The following is a 17,354-nucleotide window of genomic DNA, read 5'->3' as shown; positions in this document are numbered from 1 at the left end:
GGTAATGATTAATTAATTTAGCTAAATCATGCAAATATAACTTATCTGTGTATAGCCGTATATAAGACAACTGCTGGGTCTGCCCAGGGAGAGCTCCTGAATGACATGTGTACTATGGTTCATTGAGTTGGTTGGAACCTCTCCAGCGCACTGACAATAAACAATGATTCATTTAAGATTGACTTTGAGTGTCCCTGTGTAAGAATTTCCACGACAATTGCCGACTACTTTCATTATTTTTTCATTGGCAATTTGGGCATGACATGCCAGCAATAGGGAGGCACGATACATCGGTATGCAAATCGGAATTGGCTGATATTAACTACAAATGCCAGCAATATTATCAGCCCGATGTCGAGTTTAACACTGATGTGCAAAACTGATGTCAAAGCTGACGTGCATACCTATATAACATAGGTAGATAATGTAATGACGCCACAAAAAATATAGCGCTACACGTGCAACACAGCATTCCTAACCTGGCCCACAATGTCTGCGGTGTGGATCGAGCAGTCAACAAGTCAACCAGTCATTTGAAAGAGAAAGAAGATTTCAGCGAGACACCTCAAAGGTGAAATCCATTAACGCCAAGATGATGGAATTCATTGCCCTTGACAATCAACTGTTCTCTGTCGATGGTGTTAGCTTTCGCTGACTGGTTGAGCACCTCGAGCACCGGTACACACTATCGAGTAGGCTCTATTATTCAGATGTTGCCCTAACGGAGTTACACTGTACTGTTGAAAAGCACATCCATGAGCTACTTGCTATGGCGTCACTGCTATTAGCTTCACAACTGACATTTGGACCAGCAATGTCAGCCCCATGAGCATGCTGAGTCTGACAGCACAGTGGGTCGACGAGGATTTCGTACTGAGTAAAGCCGTATTGCATGCTCAAGAATGTGCTGGTTCTCATACCGCTGCTGCCATTTCAATGGCATTTGGGAACATGTTTTAAACTTGGAAACAAAAACACACTCCTAGCTCCATTCGAACAACTGACTCGAGAAATAAGCTAATCAAATGTGTCTGCAAAATATGTGATACCCTCTCTTATGGCATGGGACGCCTGCTCAACAAAACTGCTACTAGACGCTGTGAACAAGCAATTCAGCGCCATTCTCTCTGAGCCTCTTTACTGTGCCCCCCCACCATGCTCGATGCTATGTACAAGGACCGCTACTTCGATGCGGACAAGAAACAGGGTTTACTTGAAATGTTACATACACAGCTGGAGAGGATGGAAATGGACACAGTGACAGTGGGCACCGAGGAAGAGAGGCCACGGACCGACAGAGCTGAAACTTCACTGCTTGACATGTATAATGAAATCCTGGTTGAATTGAATAACGAAACAGCACAGCAAGTAAGTGAAATAAATTTGTTTTGATTATGTTTTACTGGTAATGGGGACATACGGAAATGCCAACAAAATAATTTTTAGGTCAGTGTGTGTGTGTGTGTGTGTGTGATTCCACTATTTAACTGTACTAGAATGCTTAAAAGGCTGCAACAAGTTTTTATATTGGTTATCAGTATCAAGTTTTATGTCAAGGAAAATATCGGATATCGGTGTCAGTCAAAAATGTCATATCGGTGCATCCCTAGCCAGCAACAAACGCCAAACCTATACATTCCAGTATAACTGATCAAATTATGAAAGACAAGCATTGTAATTTGGAATTCTGTAAAGTGAGTGTGGAAGAGGTGATGTTTTTGTTGTTGTCTATCAACAATGACGAGACACCTGGGTCTGACAACTTGGATGGACAATTACAGAGGATGACAGCGGACAATATTGCCACTACTATTTGCCATCTCTTCAATCTAAGCTACAAAAAAGTATGTGCACTCAGGCCTGGAGGGAAGCAAAAGTCATTCCGCTCCCCAAGAATAGTAAAGCACCATTTATTGGCTCAAATAGCTTACCAATCAGCTTGTTACCAACCCTTAGTAAACTTTTTGAAAAAAAATTGTGTTTGACCAGATACAGGGAAGGGCATTCAACATAAACACCTCTGACACAAATTACAGATGATTGGCTGAGAGAAATTGATAATAAAAAGATTGTGGGGGCGGTTTTGTTAGACTTCAGTGCGGCTTTTGACATTATTGATCATTTTTTGCTGCTGGAAAAACGTATATGTTATGGCTTTACACCCCTTGCTACATTGTGGATTGAGAGTTACCTGTCTAACAGAACACAGAAGGTGTTATTTAATGGCCTCTCCAACATAATCCAAGAAGAATCAGACATTTCGCAGGGCAGCTGTATAGGACCCTTACTTTTTTCAATCTTTACTTATGACCTGCCACAAGCTCTGAGTAAAGCCTGTGTGTCTATGTATGCAGATGACTCAACACTACACACGTCAGCTACTTTAGCGAGTGAAATCCCAACAACACTTAACAAAGAGCTGCAATCAGTTTCAGAATGGGTGGCCAGAAATAAGTTAGTCCTAAATATTTAAAAAACTAAAAGCATTGTATTTTGGACAAATCATTCACTAAACCCTAAACCTCAACTAAATATTGTAATGAATAAGATGCTAAGATGGGAAGAGGTCTTTCCATAATAAAGCGCTGCACTGCCTTAACGACAATATCAACAAGGCAGGTCCTACAGGCCATAGTTTTGTCGCACCTAGACGACTGCCCAGTCGCATGGTCAGGTGCCACAAAGAGGGACATGGGAAAGGTACAACTGGCCCAGAACAGGACAGCACGACTGACCATTAAATGCACACGTACAGCAGACATTAATAGTATGCATGTCAATCTCTCTTTGCTCAAATTAGAGAAGATATTGAGTTCATAACTACTTGTATTTGTGAGAGGTATTGACATATTGAATGCACCGAGCTGTCTGTTTAAACTACTAGCACACAGCTCAGGCATGCATACCCCACAAGACTTGCCACCAGAGGTCTCTTCACAGTCCCCAAGTCCAGAACAGACTATGGGATGTGCACGGTACTACATAGAGCCATGGCTACATGGAACTCTATTCCACATCTACAAGCACACATGCATACCCCACAAGTCTTGCCACCAGAGGTCTCTTCACAGTCCCCAAGTCCAGAACAGACTATGGGATGTGCACGGTACTACATAGAGCCATGGCTACATGGAACTCTATTCCACATCAAGTAACTCACACAAGCAGTAAAATCTGATTTAAAAAACAGATACAAATACTCCTTATGGAACAGCGAGGACTGTGAAGCGTCACACACACACAGGTAGAAACACAAATAATATACACACTATACACACACATAAACCTGCATTGTGTGCTGTAGTAGAGTAGTGGCCAGAGGACACACACTTAATGTATTGTGAAATCTGTTGTAAAATGTATTTTAATGGTTAACTATTGTATTATGATGTATATCACTACCTTAATTGTTGCTGGACACCATGAAGAGTAGCTGCTACCTTCAAATACACACACACACCGAACCACCCACCAAACCACCACACACACACACACACACACACACACACACACACACACCACCGTGAGAAGCAGGAGTAAGAGTTACTGCAGTTTTATTGATATATCTTAATTATACGACTCAATAGAATTTACTGCTTTAAGCTCAACCAGCAGCAGCCACATCTACAGCAGAGTAGTGAGTTGGGCAATCACTCCTAATGGCATGAGCTATCTCGAATAAAGATAGAGGGGGCATACAATCTGTCTAGGAGCCACCTTGTCCAATGAGATGGAGGTGGAGATGGAGATGACAGTTATATGGTTGTTGTTTTCCTACTATGTTGATATGCTCCTTTGATGATTGACAGGTGGACCATAAAGAGTCGTCCACGTGAACAGAGTTGGATGTTGGGTGACGCCATTGCGGTATAAATCCCCTAGCTCTTACTTGTTAAGCACTGACAGTCAAACTCTTTCCTCAAATTAATTTGGAGGAAGGTTGCTTCCACTGTTGTCCAACCCACAATCAGGGCCCTTATTCAGAAAGTGTTTCAAAGTATGAATATGAGACCGGGCCAGACACTTTTCCAAGAATGAGACTTCACTGATCCCAACAGTATTTCATTACAAATTAACAGTCTAGCATAAATCCTCTCCAATAATAAACCATTCTATAAACAAGACGCTACTCTTGAAACTTACAGAGGTGTGATTAGTGCCAATAGATCAAAACGAATCCACATGCAGTTCGTGACAACATGGAATACAACACGTAACACCCAGCCATGTTAAGGCTAATTACGAGGTAAAGTCGGAGAACCGATGACGAGCTTCAAACTTCTGAGTAGATCATCATAATTAAAACATAAATTGGAGCCATTGAGAGGAATGCAGTAAAGACCAGCCCTCAGCTAGGGGTATTGATTTCCCTGCATACTTCGAAACAATTGCTCTGATTTGTGCACAGTAAAGTATAAATCAATAGCAAACAAGCCACACAACCACTCCAAACAATGGCCAGTGAATTACAATCAGACAAATCTGCTCTGGTTTGAGGGAGTCGGGCAAATTTGAGATTTGCAGTCCGTGTCCTAAATGGGACCTTATTCCCTACATAGTGCCCTACTTTGACTGGTCAAAATAAGTGCCATTTGGGATGAAAACGCAGCATCTAACATGGAGGAAGAGTGTATTCAATGTTCAATCTGTGAGAATTCCATTTAAAAAAGGTGAATTCATTCATGCTTCATTGATTTGGTTAAATAGCTTTGGGACCATTGAGAGGAGTAGTTTTGAAAGGACGAGTAAGAGTCAAGACTGGAATGGAGACAATAGTCAAATAAAAATGCACAAACTGATTTGTTTTTCAAGTTAGTTTGTTAATGACCATGACCCAAATGATAGTTCATCTCAAACACTGGCATTTCTACAGAGTACACACTTTTATATAGTTATATTTACACAAACTATTTATCTGTATGTCTCTCTCTTTCTCTTTCTCTCTCTGTTTATTTCTGTGTATCTATGAGTGTGAGTGAACAGCAATGATAGGGGCTCAACAGCATAATGAAGTGACCTAACGTACACACCCTAAGAGAGATGAGGACATTGCTGTGTCTGTTGTCGAGGACTGTAATGGGCCCACAACTGCTAATACATAGAAACCCTAACCCAGAAACTGAGTTATGTAATTTCACAAGTGTGCTTCTCTCAATGCTGTTACACAACCCTTGTCGGTGCAGCAGTATGGGCATAAGCCTTTTCTATAACAATGTTCACATTACATTTGTGCAGAAGTGGATTGAAATACAACATTACAACACAGCAACACCATACACAGTGCAATATGTGTCCATAGCCCCGTGTCTCTCCTCTATTGGGCCGACATAGCGTGACAAACCGAAAAAGGAACAACAGCTATCATCCATCAGCCATGTGTTACAGCTGAGATAGTATTAGCTAAAATGGCCGCCGGCAGCAACCCATACTGCAAGTCACACCTGAACCCCACTGCTCAGTTGGACTAAGATCTGGCTCCATCTTAGAGTAGAGTAGTGTGACAGAAGAGAACCAACTGAAAAGGAATGGTATCTTGCCAAGGTGGATTTGGTAAAACTTTACAATTAGGTACCCTTTACAAAGGCTGTTACCATTGATTTGATCACAAAGATGCTTCACTCGATTGATAAAGATTAAATAAATACAGAAACTAACACAAGTTAAAACGAATGGTTACAAAACTATTAAACTTTGCAAGTTATATTACCATTCAATCATCTAAGACACAATATAATATTAATACGAGACCCATTTTTAAAGACATACCTGAGCTAATAACACCTCAACATGTTTATTAATATGTTATTACACATCAATAAGCATGTAATAACACATGAATAAGTATGTAATAACTCAATAACAACCCATATGGTGTGTGATATTGCATTATACACTGACTGATGTGTCACATGTACCTAATGTAGCCTTTAATCCATGGGCAGAGCAATCCCTGATTTCCAGGGATGTCTCCCCTCCCTCTTCCAGACTAATTCACATGCCCGATGTGTCGTCCTTCAGTACAGCCCTGCCAACCGCGCATCTGGGGAAAGTGAGAGTTCAGCCAACACTGGCACTGAGGCGAGCCATAGAGTGATAGAGAGAAAGAGAGAGAGAGAGAGAGAGAGAGAGAGAGAGAGAGAGAGAGAGAGAGAGAGAGAGAGAGAGAGTGAGGGGGAGAGAGAGAGAGAGAGAGATGTGGATGGGGAGAGGATGGACAGAGAGAGAGAATGGAGAGAGGGTGAGGAGGGAGTGAGGGGGAGAGAGATAGACAGAGAGAGATGTCGACTGGGAGAGGATGGACAGAGAGAGAGAGTGAATGGAGAGAGAGGGGGAGGGAGTGAGGGGGAGAGAGATAGACAGAGAAAGGTGGACTGGGAGAGGATGGACAGAGAGATAGACAGAGAGAGATGTGGACTGGGAGAAGATGGACAGAGAGAGAGATAATGGAGAGAGGGAGAGAGAGCGAGGTGGGGTTTCCCTCAAAGCACCTTTCATCTGCCTTCGTAACACATCGCCCCTGCCTGAGACGCACATCTACACACACACACACACACACACACACACACACACACACACACACACACACACACACACACACACACACACACACACACACACACACACACACAGTATTTCACACACACACACACAGTATTTGCATACACGTACACACATTCCTCCCAAGGCATGCACACAAACTGGCATGCGCACATATGGACACACCATTAAATGACACACATGATACACAAGTTCCCATACGCAAGTTTATATCACACAAACAGGCACATACAGTATTTATAAAGAGTCTTATATTCACAATACAGACTGACACAGCTACACCAACTCTGTCATACACACATGCCTGCCTGACTAGCCCGCCGTCTGGTCCACACATTACTGCGATGAATGAGTCTCCAACCTGAATTCAACATTTCCTCCATTTTATAAATCCAAAATAGAGGAAAGACAAAAAGCAGGAGGCCAAAGCAGAAAAGGGAATGGTAAACAGGTGCAGAGAGGAACCTCACACACACACATACACACATACACACACACACACACACACACACACACACACACACACACACACACACACACACACACACACACACACACACACACACACACACACACACACGGCTGCACGAAACAAGGGGAAATGCTAGCGGTGGAGAACAGACAAAAGGAATTAAAAGTGAAACACTAACATGAGCTGACGCGTCCACGGCAGATTACTAATTATGCCTCGACTACCTCAGCCTGTTTCTTCTCACTACAACAGGATAGTACCACAAAGAGGAAGAATATACAGTTGAAGTCAGAAGTTTACATACAACTCAGTTTTTCACAATTCCTGACATTTAATCAGAGTAATGATTCCCTGTCTTAGGTCAGTTAGGATCACCACTTTCTTTTAAGAATGTGAAATGTCAGAATAATAGTAGAGAGAATGATTTATTTCAGCTTGTATTACTTTCATCACATTTCCAGTGGGTAAGAAGTTTACACTCAATTAGTATTTGTAGCATTGCCTTTAAATTGTTAAACTTGGGTCAAACGTTTTGGGTAGCCTTCCACAAGCTTCCCACAATAAGTTGGGTGAATTTTGGCCCATTCCACCTGACAGAGCTGGTGTAACTGACCAGGTTTGTAGGCCTCCTTGCTCGCATACGGCTTTTCAGTTCTGCTCACAAATTTTCTATGGGATTGAGGTCAGGGCTTTGTGATGGCCACTCCAATACCTTGACTTTGTTGTCCTTTGGAAGGGTCATTGTTCATTTGGAAGACCCATTTGCGACCAAGCTTTAACTTCCTGACTGATGTCTTGAGATGCTGCTTCAATACATCAACATTATTTTCCTTCCACATGATGCCATCTATTTTGTGAAGTGCACCAGTCCCTCCTGCAGCAAAAAAAAAAACCACAACATGATGCTGCCACCCTGTGCTTCACGGTAGGGATGGTGTTCTTCGGCTTGCAAGCCTCCCCTTTTTTCCTCCAAACGTAACGATGGTCATTATGGCCAAACATTTCTATTTCTGTTTCATCAGACCAGAGGAGATTTCTCCAAAATGTCAATTTCTTTCTGAGGTCTTGGCTGACTTCTTTTGATTTTCCCATGATGTCAAGCAAAGAGGCAATGAGTTTGAAGGTAGGCTTTGAAATACATTGACAATTGACTCAAATTATGTCAATTAGCCTATCAGAAGCTTCTAAAGCCATGAAATCATTTCTGGAATTTTCCAAGCTGTTAAAAGGCACAGTCAACTTAGTGTTTGTAAACTTCTGACCCACTGGAATTGCGATATAGTGAATTATAAGTGACAATTGTTGGAAAAAATGCCTTGTGTCATGCACAAAGTAGATGTCCTAACAACTTGTCAAAACTATAGTAAACTTCTGAATTTTTCTGTAAATAGGTTAAGGGAGTTCAATACCTTACTTAGCCTATACAGTTTCCCGAGATATATGTTTCTTTTCAGTAAAATGACACAAATGAACATTTTGCAGAGAGTAACATTTTTTATGTTTATAAACACTTTAGGTTCTGTGTGGTTCAGTTGGTAGAGCATGACGCTTGTAATGCTTGATTCCCATTGGGGGACCTGTACTTAAAAGTATGAAAATGTCTGCACTCACTACTTACTGTAAGTCGCTCTGGATAAGAGTGTCTGCTAAAATGTAAAAATAATTTATCTTAAGTGAACCTTGATGTAAAGACTTGTTATTCTACGTAATAGAACTTATATGTACAGAACTGTTTGCCTTATCCATCTAGCTGAATGTCTTAATATCCTAAAATAAGATATATCTTGGATATAATTTTGAAGAGAGAATTATGTAAGATCAATAAAAACAAGACTATGGTCTGATATTCAACAGTAAAATGGCAACACTTTTTTGCGGCTAATAACTTTAATTTTCACTAAAGCACCGGTTCTAATGTTTACTGTTGAATCTTTCACAGAGGTTCAATGGACTCCTCAGCTCAGTGGGTTAATCACCACAGTAAGGTGTTTGGCTTCCATTCAACATCAGCAAAAAAACAATAATACATGGATTGTCTGACTGACAGAAAGTCATATTTAAAGATGGTTTTCATGACAAAAACATCAAATTCACCATCCTAAACCAAACAACGCAATATTGCGGTGTAGCAGTAGTCAAAAATGAACTGGCACATTCAAAGGCCCAATACTTATGGCCACAGGTTCCCTCAATTTGTGTAAAGTTAATACACACATACACACAAACAAAAGCACCTTCACACACGTGTCATTAAGTGCATCCATGTTATTAATGAAAGGCCTGAAGGCCCATTCCGCAGCCGTGCCAGTCTTTGCGCATTCCCACAATGCATTGCTCAGCTGCTAACAGGGACGATGGGCGAGGGAGACGGCCGCAGCGCCATTTATCACTGTCAGACGCGGCTGAGCGCAAGTTCTTATTGGCTGGGCAGAACTCAGCGACTGCTAAAGCGGCATGCTGATCTCTTGCACAATGACAATTAAACAGAATTGAAAAAAGAGCAGTGGGCTTTCTCTCTCTATTTTTCTGTTTCTTTCTCTCTCTCTCTACCCTCTAAGATTTCCATTATGCCTGTGCAGCACAAATGCAGTCCACAGACAATTCAAGTGAGGAAATAAATGCAGCTACTGTAAAATGTCACAATATGCCTCTATTGTAAAAAATAAATAACATAACTGCTGGGATATGATGGCGGTTGAAAATGTGTCCAACCAACATGCTATAGTGGGACTTTCACTGGAGCACAGCATGTGATGTCATACACACACACACACACACACACACACACACACACACACACACACACACACACACACACACACACACACACAGCCCCCTGCCACACACACCCTCACTCATTCACACCCCCACTCACTCACTCACTCACTCACTCACTCACCATTTTTGTCCGTCTCTAAGAGTCCTTCTAATGAATGACAGAATCAGTGTAACTTATGGACCATCATGATGTGTATCCACAAATTGCATCTGAGATCACTTCCACACAAACGTGACAAAACACAAAAGCCTACCTTTCAGCACCCAAGCAACTGTCCCAATGATTCAAGAGCTGCAAGACATAAGACAAGACACATTCGATTACAAATAATTCAACCTCTATTGTTCAAATGGGAATATGAAACATGGTTAGGTAGAATGAAATGTTGTCTCATGACTCAATGTATACATGGGAACTTACACGACTTCTCAATCAAAACCAACAAAACACATTGTGAATCGTACTGAACCTCAGCAGTGAGAATTGAGTTCCAACTAAATCCAACACTTGTGTTCATTGCTTTGTACAGTGTAAAGGGCAAATAATTTATTATGAGCAGATTACATTTGGCAGGCATATGTGCCTCCTAATTCCGCCATGCTAAAAACTTCCCACGGCAATATTCAATCACTGCTCCGATGTGGATTATCTCCCATCTATTTCACTGGGAAAAAAAGTTTATTGAGCAAGGCAGAGTGGGGGACTTAAGGAGAGGGGGGGGGGGGGGAACCGAGATGCTTTAATTTTAGCGGCTGCTTAATTAAAATCAAAAGGTCAGAGATTGTGGCTCAGGAGCATTGCGAGATTGTGTGCATATACTGGTACTCAAGGTCTCCTAGATTAATCTGCGGTTCACTTGCGGTCAGAGAAACAAAATTAGTTCTACTTCTGATAAACAGGATATTTGTATGATGCGTTCCCCCTTTCTTTTCAGTAGAGATAAAGTAGGGTTTTTGCACCGTTGCCAACGTAATAGATTTTGTCTGGAGCATATGATTGCAGAGTTAATGAAGGCTAAAAGTACTGTGAATGGCTACCGTCGAAGTGCCGAGGGTTGGAATTGATGACGTTGAGGATAAATGGTCATTTAATACGTAACACTACTGCATATACACATCCGCTGTACTGGGGACATGCTTGAAGGAATCGGGGCTTGGTATTAAATTATAAAAATAATAATAATATCAGTTGACACATTATGGGGGTATCGCTTTTAAAAATGAGGCAATGGAATTGCCTCTGCTGTCAGAACATTTCAGTGCAATACACCTTATTCGTGCAACATCAAAGGCCCAATATTTCTCGGAATCAGTCAAAGATTCACAAGATTCCCAAGAAATACCAGGACAAAAAACCCATCACATCTTCAAAAGAAACCCTAGATATAATCAATGTTTCAGTGAGTGATTGACAATACACTTAATTATTGATACATCTGCATACATACATTTATACAAATTGCTTCTTGGAAATCAATCAAGTCAAAATGCTACTTTTTGCTTGAAAATGCTTGAAAGGTCCATTTCGAAACAACCCAACCATCTGCTCTACTGTCGGCAATGGATGCTCTCTAATTTGACTGATGACTCGCTGCTGTCTGAGAAAGGTCAGTAAGCATTCGCCAGTGGAGGCACTGTACATACAGTGGCACCAGTTGGATTGCAGAAACAGGGAGGTGATAGGATAGGGGAGGGGTTGGAGGAAAAGGCTTGACTGAATCAACAGGTTTGATCAATTCTTCAAAAACAGATCCTATCTCTGGGACTGGTGGCGCCATGACAACAAGGAATGTCGCTCAAGATTAATTGTAGCACCCCTGTGATCAGCAGGCAGTGAGAGGGCCAACCATCGGGTCCTGACTCCGTCTATGATTTATAACTAATAATTGGGCATGAATGGGGCCTCCAAGGCACTATCAGGACCCTGCAGGGTGCCTGCTTTGAGACACAAATAGGGTTGAAATAAATCTGTTTCCTGTGTGCTGATATGCTACGAGGGTGTGCACGGCAGCGGCGGCGACACAGCAAAAATCAATCTTCAATTTCACGAGCCCCACAAAACGGAGTCTGGCAGCTGTGAGAGAGGTATCTTCCCTTGAAATAGACCTGTGCCAGCAGGGGCATCATGCACCCCAAAATATCTGAGGGGGCACACAGTACGTGAGGATGGTTGGAGGGTGGTCCGGGGGGGGTCATATATTTCATAACATATTTTTTGCTTCAGTAGGTGCCCAACATAACAACATGTGGTGGTGTGTTGGAGGTCTGTAAAGCCTGTCTGCATTCCTGATTTCTTTAACCGTTAGGTTACCTGTGTAATATTGACACAAACTCAGAAACCCTTGTTTTGCGAACATCCTGCTTTATCAATTGCTGTGCTGATAAATGGGCAGTTCACTACCTCTGTCAAATGAATATGTAGCTTAAAGTTGTGTGTATTTGTATTTATTTTGGCAATAAATATTGTGAAGTTACAATACCACACATTTACAATAGGCCTAAAGTATATCTAAAAATATTAACACCCTATCTCTATATATACAGTTGAAGTCGGACGTTTACATACACCTCAGCAAAATAATTTCAACTCAGTTTTTAACAATTCCTGACATTTAATCCCAGTAAAAATTCGCTGTCTTAGATCAGTTAGGATCACCACTTTATTTTAAGAATGTAAAATGTCAGAGTAATAATAGAGAGAATGGTTTATTTCAGCTTTTATTTCTTTCATCACATTCTCAGTGGGTAAGAAGTTTACATTCACTCAATTAGTATTTGGTAGCATTGCCTTTAAATTGTTTAACTTGGGTCTTGGCTGATTTATTTTTGTCAAACAAAGAGGCAGTGACTTTGAAGGTAGGCCATGAAATACATCCACAGTGCACCTCCAATTGACTCAAATTATGTCAATTAGCCTATCAGAAGCTTCTAAAGCCATGAAATCATTTCTGGAATTTTCCAAGCTGTTTAAAGGCACAGTCAACTCAGTGTATGTGAACTTCTGACCACTGGAATTGTGATACAGCAAATTATTAGTGAAATAATCTGTCTGTCAACAATTGTTGGAAAAATGACTTGTGTCATGCACAAAGTAGATGTCCTAACCGACTTGCCAAAACTATAGTTTGTTTACAAGACATTCGTGGAGTGGTTGAAAATGAGTTTGAATGACTCCCACCTAAGTGCATGTAAACTTCCGACTTCAACTGTATTCACACATACATTATTTTAATAGCAGGACACTGTAAAGTCCATTATTTCTCTGTAGAGTATGAATTAGGCTGTTTGAGAAGGATTGAACCCTAAGCAAACTGCATGCACATTGTTTGAAGTATAATAGCCATAGCTACTGTAGTAGGTAAAAGCTGTGTACTGGAAATACTTGGTAGAGCATGGGTGGAGTAGGTATTGTGGTGCTCATGTGAATTATCTTTCTTTTTTGGCTTCAGACCAATCCCTACTTCTCACATATATTTTTTAGTTTCCATGTTTTTACACCGGAATGTCATTCTACAAAATGATATAACATTTCCACATGCAAAACTTGTCTTTCGAAAATGTAATATGCACTCAAAAAAATGAATGTGTTTTGTCTCACATAAATTGTTGCCCATGGCCCGGTTTCCCAAAGGCATCTTAAGGCTAAGTTCATCTTTGAACCTTCACAGGCACATTGTTAAATCTCCAAACTGTTTCCCAAAACCATAGTTTCTAAAGTTGCACTTAAAAAAACATTCATGATTTATCTACTGGCTCAAATCTACTTGCAGAACAGCTAACACAAACACATTCTATTTGTCTCTCTGTGACCAACGACTACAATACACAGCCAGTGTCTTTGCAATTGTTATAAACAAACAAAGGGTAAAAACATGCTTTGAATGAAAACAAACATTATTACATGAAACTACAAATACAGTAGGCTACATAGACCTATATACAGTACTTAAATCATAAATAATTATAGAAACAAAGCATTGTTGAAAAACTCGTAAGCTTAAGTTTCATCGCTATCAGGAAATTGGGCCCTGGCTATGACTTCATAGACATGGCTATTCGCATTCATGCAAAACATACTGATTCTCCCTTTAAAGAGGAGAGGGTGAATATCAACCGCTGCTTTACATTAAGCACATGCCAGGTCCTGTAAGTGACTTTCAAAGTACTGAATACGTTGGCTGAGTGAGCATTTGGAAAGAAATCCCCTCCAAAATATGTGGGAGTTCCCCCAGACCCCCTCCAATTTTTAACTCGTTGTTGGCCACTTCCCACTAATGGTACCTACACCAACATCTTCTGGACGTCTTTTTCTGCAGGTTAGAAGAACATTTTCGCTATCCCTAACCCTTTTCCTAAATTAACTTAATTAGCCTAACATGATATGTTAATTCTCATAACCTGCTGCGAAAAAGTCCTAGCTGTATCGAAGTGGTGTGTTTTTAGGGAATCTAGTCCACGGATGTTGATTTTTGTCTGCTTCAGACCAATTCTGAACCATTCATAGATTTCCTGGTTTGGTTTAGATTTGGTCTGGTCCCCGTTCCATGTAATTGATTTATTCCAGAGCTAGAACACCTGATTCAACTTGTCAACTCATCTTCAAGCTCTTGAATCTCACCTAGCTATTTTAAGATGAATGAGCTAACTGTAATCCACTCTGGATAAGAGTGTCTGCCAGATGACAAAAAAATGTAAATGTAAAATATAAATAGCTAGTTCAGAGTAGGGCTGGAAATGACCAGGGACCTCACAATAAGAATATCACGATACTTAGGTGCTGATACGATACGATTCTATATGTATTGTGATTCTCACGATTCTATATGTATTGCAATTTGATAGTGTAATTTTAATGTGATTCTATGTTCGCCATATGTCTGCTGCAGAGGGACAAGAGAGAGCCATGAGAAAACTAGTTATGATCATTCATGGAAATAAAAAACGAATTGGCTCCAATTTTTTTTTTTAAAGATGGAGAACAAGCTATGAAAGGAAAATAATGCAGCTTTAGTGCAGGTACAGTAAACTAGCACAAAATAATATTGCGATATTATTACAATGATACAATACGATATATCATCAAACATAATATCCCGATATGTAACTGTATCTGTTTTTTCTCCCATCACTACTTCAGAGCTACAGCAAAATTGTGAAATGTCTGAAAGTCCCTGAGTAGAGCGCAGCAGTACAATACAGTACATTAAAAAAAGTTGAAAAACTTCAATGTCTGGAAAATAAGTATTTCACTGGGTTCAGATTTTTGGGAACACACTGAAAAGTAAAATGACACATTAAAATGGCATGAAGAAAATTGCTTTGACAGAGAAGGGAGTGTACTGAATTCATGCACGTGTCTGTCTCGTGTGTTGATCTAGATATTTAGCTACTAGCATTTGTACACTTACTGCAATGCACAGCCGATGCAGTACTTGCATGTGCATTGGCCGGGTTTACGTTCAGCATAGCTAGCAAGACAAAGTGTTTTATCAGCTACAGTTTGTGTTGTGAGAAGCTGGTCTTGGTTTAGGAAATGTAGACTAGCTAGCAGTTGTGGCTGCACATGTAGCTAGCTAGCCAGTTTTTACTGTATAATGCCAGAGTAGGTAGAGAAGCAATGCCTATTTCATGTATTATAAGTTAGCAGTTTCCCAAAGCTAGCTATGCTTTATGGAAGAATGTAGCTAGCTAGGATATACTGTCAACACTGAATTGTGGTCTTTGATCTGTACAGCTATGTTACAGTCTCGTGGGCTTGTAGCTACTGGCTAGTTGGCCAGCTAACTGGCTATAATAGCAGCCAAGGATGTTTGCTAGATTATGTGTTTTGTGCTCTCATATAGTTTACACAGATGACTTCAGCCATATTACAACCTTCCATAGCCAAATATACCTAGCTAGCTATCTTCCTTTGCTTGTAGCTAGTGTCTCACCCAAAAGGTGTTAGCTAGCTAGCTACAGCTGCTAGCCTGCTACTAACTAGCTGCTGCTGTTGCGCAGCAACCAAGTTGCTGGTCCTGGTTTTAGAACTCTGAGATTCAGCTGAGAAAATATTACCATTGTCAGAAATGCTACAAAAAGGTAGCACCACATTGTTGGCTCTCTAATGGCATGTGAGGGTGATAAATTATGAATGTAATCAAAACTGTTGCCCCTACAAACATATTCAGTATGAAAGGTAGCAAATCTAATGATCACTTTAAGGACATTGTAGTCTTGTTCTTATCCTACTCCTAGATATTAAGCTAGGTCTGGGCAAGGAATTTGATATTTTCCTAATGCTAACAACCTTGTTAAAAATCCAGTATGTGGTTCTCGGGAATGGCCAGACGGCTCATGACGGCAGGCTGAGATCCTCAGATCCTCAAAAAGTTCTACAGCTGCACCATCGAGAGCATCCTGACTGGTTGCAACACCACCTGGTATGGCAACTGCTGGGCCTCCAACCAGAAGACACTACAGAGGGTAGTGTGTATGGCCCAGTACATCACTGGGGCCAAGCTTCCTGCCATCCAGTACCTCTATACCAGGCGGTGTCAGAGGAAGGCCCAAAAATTACCAAGGACTCCAGCCACCCTAGTCACAGACTGTTCTCTCTGCTACCGCACGGCAAGCTGTACCGGAGCGCCAAGTCTATGTCAAAAAAGGCTTCTTAACAGCTTCTACCCCCAAGCCATAAGACTCTTGAACAGCTAATCAAATGGATACCCGGAATATTTGCATTGTCTCCACCCCACCCACCATTTTTACACTTCTGCTACTCTCTGTTTATTATCCAAACATAGTCACTTTATCTCTACCTATATGTACATATTACCTCATTACCTCAACTAACTGGTGCCACGCACATTGACTCTGTACCGGAACCTCCTGTACATAGCGTCACTATTGCTATTTTATTGTTGCCCATTAATTATTTGTTATATTTATTTATTTTATTTTGTATTCTTGGTTACAGCTACAGTGGCTTCAGAAAGTATTCTTCCCCTTGACTTATTCCACATTTTGTTGTGTTACAGCATTAATGCAAAATTAATTAAAAATATGTTTTTTTTCACCCATTTAAACACAATAGACAAAGTGAAAGCAAGTTTTCAGAAATGTTTGAAAATGTATTGAAAATGAAATACAGAAATATCTAATTTTACATAACTATTCATATACTTTGTAGAAGCATCTTTGGCAGTGATTACAGCTGTAAGTATTTCTGGGTAAGTCTCTAAGAGCTTGCCATACCTGGAATGTGCAACATTTGCCCACTATTCTTTTCAGAATTTTTGAAGGTCTTGCCATAGATTTGAGTTAAAAATGTAACTCAGCCACTCAGGAACATTCACTGTCTTATGGATGAGCAACTCCAGTGTAAATGTGGCCTCGTGTTTTAGGTTATTTTCATGTCAAAAGGGGAATCCATCTCCCAGTGTCTGGTGGAAATCAGACTAAACCAGGTTTTCCCCTAGGATTTTTCCTGTGCTCCATTCCGTAAATGTTTTATCCTGAAAAACTCTCCAGTCCTTAACGATTACAAGTATACCCATAGCACCTG

General features: G+C 40.7%; 1 protein-coding gene across 5 annotated transcripts in view; it reads right to left on the bottom strand.

The window, feature by feature from the left end:
- Nucleotides 1–17,354, bottom strand: part of LOC110531736 (receptor-type tyrosine-protein phosphatase delta) — a 614,032-nt gene that overhangs the window by 238,312 nt on the left and 358,366 nt on the right. For 3 of the 5 annotated variants that reach the window (XM_090183809.1, XM_090183808.1, XM_036987572.2), the window contains exon 9: nucleotides 10,063–10,100. The exons of the other annotated variants lie outside the window; for them this stretch is intronic. The gene's annotated coding sequence lies outside the window, so the exon portion shown is untranslated. The remainder of the gene's footprint in view (nucleotides 1–10,062; nucleotides 10,101–17,354) is intronic. 5 annotated transcript variants of the gene reach the window in all.

The sequence above is a fragment of the Oncorhynchus mykiss genome, chromosome 9, assembly GCF_057628025.1.
Source record: "Oncorhynchus mykiss isolate SJ-2025 chromosome 9, ASM5762802v1, whole genome shotgun sequence".
Classification (NCBI taxonomy): domain Eukaryota; kingdom Metazoa; phylum Chordata; class Actinopteri; order Salmoniformes; family Salmonidae; genus Oncorhynchus; species Oncorhynchus mykiss.
The sequence above is the reverse complement of the archived record's forward strand: the minus strand, read 5'-3'. Positions and strand labels throughout refer to the sequence as shown.